We start from the raw sequence: 4,274 nt of genomic DNA on the forward strand, positions 1-4,274 counted from the left end.
CAATTGGGAGTTAATCTTCCAGATGATTGCGTCATTGACAGAATTCTCCAATCACTTCCACCTAGCTACAAGAGCTTCGTGATGAACTATAATATGCAAGGGATGGATAAGACAATTCCCGAGCTCTTCGCAATGTTGAAAGCTGCGGAGGGTACATAAAGATTGAGGACATGACGAGGAGTCTCGAAATGGTCGATACATAAAGATTGATATATTGGACAGATATATTCGGACACTGGAAGTGTTCCGGAGAAGTTTCGAATAAAACCGGAGTACCGGGGGGTTACCGGAACCCCCCCCCCCGAGGGTTAATGGGCCTCATGGGCCCAAAGTGGAGAAGAGGAGGGGTGGCCAGGGCAGGCCGTGTGCCCCCTCCCCTCTAGTCCGAATTGGACAAGGAGAGGGGGGACGGCGCCCCCCTTTCCTTCCACTCCCCTCTCCCTTCCTTCCCCCTCTCCTAGTTGGACAAGGAAAAGGAGGGAGTCCTACTCCCGGTAGGAGTAGGACTCCTCCCTGGCGCGCCTCCTCCTGGCCAACCGCCCCTCCCCCTTGCTCCTTTATATACGGGGGCAGGGGGCACCTCTAGACACACAAGTTGATCTTGGTGATCGTTCTCTTAGCCGTGTGCGGTGCCCCCCTCCACCATAATCCTCGTTAATATTGTAGCGGTGCTTAGGCGAAGCCCTGCGACGGTAGAACATCAAGATCGTCACCACGCTGTCGTGCTGACAGAACTCTTCCCCGACACTTTACTGGATCGGAGTCCGGGAATCGTCATCAAGCTGAACGTGTGCTAGAACTCGGAGGTGTCGTAGTTTCGGTGCTTGATCGGTCGGGCTGTGAAGACGTACGACTACATCAACCGCGTTGTCATAACGCTTCCGCTGTCGGTCTACGAGGGTATGTAGACAACACTCTCCCCTCTCGTTGCTATGCATCGCCATGATCTTGCGTGTGCGTAGGAAAATTTTGAAATTACTACGTTACCCAACATTTACCACACTTGTGCTTCAAAGTAGCACCATGTTCTTCATATAGAGAGTCTCTTGAGTTATCACTTTCATATACTAGTGGGAATTTTCATTATAGAACTTGGCTTGTATATTCCGATGATGGGCTTCCTCAAACACCCGAGGTCTTATGAGCAAGCAAGTTGGATGCACACCCACTTAGTTTTCAGTTTGAGCTTTCATACACTTATAGCTCTTAGTGCATCCATTGCATGGCAATCCCTACTCACTCACATTGATATCTATTAATGGGCATCTCCATAGCCCGTTGATACGCCTAGTTGATGTGAGACTATCTTCTCCTTTTTGTCTCTCCACAACCACCATTCTATTCCACCTATAGTGCTATGTCCATGGATCACCCTCATGTATTGCGTGAAAGTTGAAAAGGTTTGAGAACGTCAAAAGTATGAAACAATTGCTTGGCTTGTCATCGGGGTTGTGCATGATGTGAATATTTTGTGTGGTGAAGATGGAGCATAGCCAGACTATATGATTTTGTAGGGATAACTTCTTCGGCCACGTTATTTTGAAAAGACATGATTGCTTTATTAGTGGGCTTGAATTATTTTTGTTTTTATGTCAAATGATAGACTATTGCTTTGAATACTCATGTCTTAATATTCATGCCATGATTAGATATGTGATCAAGATTATGCTAGGTAGCATTCCACATCAAAAATTATCTTTTTTATCATTTACCTACTCGAGGACGAGCAGGAATTAAGCTTGGGGATGCTGATACGTCTCCGTCGTATCTATAATTTTTGATTGTTCCATGCCAATATTCTACAGCTTTCATATACTTTTGGCAACTTTTTATACTATTTTGGGACTAACATATTGATCCAGTGCCCAGTGCCAGTTCCTATTTGTTGCATGTTTTTGTTTCGCAGAAAATCCATATCAAACGGAATCCAAACGGAATAAAAACTGACGGAGATTTGTTTTGGAATATATGTGAATTTTGGGAAGTAAAATCAACGCGAGACGATGCTCGAGGGGCCCACGGGGCAGGGGGCGCGCCCCTGACCCTTGTGTCCACCCCGTAAGGCGGTTGATGCCCTTCTTTCGCCGCAGGAAAGCTAATAACCGGATATAGATCGTGTTAAAATTTCAGCCCAATCGAAGTTACAGATCTCCAGGAATATAAGAAACGGTGAAAGGGTAGAATCTGAGAACGCAGAAACAGAGAGAGACAGAGAGACAGATCCAATCTAGGAGGGGCTCTCGCCCCTCCCACGCCATGGAGGCCATGGACCAGAGGGGAAACCCTTCTCCCATCTAGGGAGGAGGTCAAGGAAGAAGAAGGAGGGGGGCTCTCTCCCCCTCGCTTCCGGTGGCACCGGAGTGCCACCAGGGGCCATCATCATCACCGCAATCTTCACCAACTCTCCCCCCTCTATGCAGCGGTGTAACCTCTCTCTTACCTGCTGTAATCTCTACTTAAACATGATGCTCAATGCTATATATTATTTCCCAATGATGTATGGCTATCCTATGATGTTTGAGTAGATCTGTTTTGTCCTATGGGCTATTTGATGATCAAGATTGGTTTGAGTTGCATGTTTTATTATTGGTGTTGTCCTATGGTGCTCTTCGTGTCACGCAAGCATGAGGGATCCCCGTTGTAGGGTGTTGCAATACGTTCATGATTCGCTTATAGTGGGTTGCGTGAGTGACTGAAACACAAACCCGAGTAAGGGGGTTGTTGCGTATGGGATAAAGAGGACTTGATGCTTTAATGCTATGGTTGGGTTTTACCTTAATGATCTTTAGTAGTTTCGGATGCTTGCTATAGAGTTCCAATCATAAGTGCATATGATCCAAGTAGAGAAAGTATGTTAGCTTATGCCTCTCCCTCATATAAAATTGCAATAATGATTACCGGTCTAGTTATCGATTGCCTAGGGACAAATAACTTTCTCGTAACAAAAAGCTCTTTACTAAAACTAACTTAGTTGTGTCTTTATCTAAACAGCCCCTACTTTTTATTTGCTTGCTCTTTATTATCTTGCAAACCTATCCAACAACACCTACAAAGTACTTCTAGTTTCATACTTGTTCTAGGTAAAGCGAACATCAAGCGTGCGTAGAGTTGTATCGGTGGTCGATAGAACTTGAGGGAATATTTGTTTTCCCCTTAGCTCCTCATTGGGTTCGACACTCTTACTTATCGAAAACTGTTGTGATCCCCTATACTTGTGGGTTATCATCCAACAACGTCTACAAGAAGAAGGTTGTGTAGTAGACATCAAGCTCTTTTCTGGCGCCGTTGCCGGGGAGGTGAGTGCTTGAAGGTATATCTTTAGATCTTGCAATCGAATCTTTTAGTTTCTTTTTTTTATCACTAGTTTAGTTGATAAAAGAAAACTACAAAAAAATGGAATTGAGGGTGCCTCATACGCTTCATCTTTTTAATATCTTTCGTGAAAATGATGGAAAGGAAAATTGTGCTCAAGTGTTAGAAGAAGAATGCATTAAAATTTGTGGCACTAAATATTTGAATGATGAGCATGATTAAAATGTTGTTAGTACAAATTCTTTGAATATCCATGATGCTAATGATATGCAAATCCACAAGCTTGGGGATGCTATGTTTGATGAAGATGATATTTTTAGTCCCCCAAGTTTTGATGAGCAAATTTACTATGATGAAAGAATGCCTCCTATCTATGATGATTATTGTGATGAAACGTATGCTATAGAGAATAATGATAACAATGAAACTTGTCATCTTGATTTCAATTTTCAATCCCATGATTGTTATTTTGTTTAATTTGCTCCCACTATTCCGAATGAGAAGAATTTTGCTTATGTGGAGAGTAGTAAATTTTCTATGCTTATGAATCATGAAAATAATGCTTTGTGTGATGGTTATATTGTTGAATTCATTCATGATGCTACTGTAAATTATTATGAGGGAGGAATATATGCTTGTAGGAGTTGCAATAATATCAAGTTTCCTCTCTACATGTTGAAAATCTTGAAGTGTTGCTTGCTTTACCTTCCTATGCAAGTTGATTCTTGTTCCCATAAATTGTTTGCTCACAAAATCCCTATGCATAGGAAGTGGGTTAGACTTAAATGTGCTTGTCATGTGCTTCATGATGCTCCCATTATGTTTCAATTCTTATCTTCTATGTGAGCATCATTGAAATCATCATGCCTAGCTTGAAGGCATTAAAGAGAAGCGCATGTTGGGAGACAACCCAATATTTATACCTACTGTTTTTGTGTGTTCACATGATTATGCTAATTTAT

The sequence above is a fragment of the Triticum aestivum genome, chromosome 1A (genome assembly GCF_018294505.1).
Source record: "Triticum aestivum cultivar Chinese Spring chromosome 1A, IWGSC CS RefSeq v2.1, whole genome shotgun sequence".
Lineage (NCBI taxonomy): Eukaryota > Viridiplantae > Streptophyta > Magnoliopsida > Poales > Poaceae > Triticum > Triticum aestivum.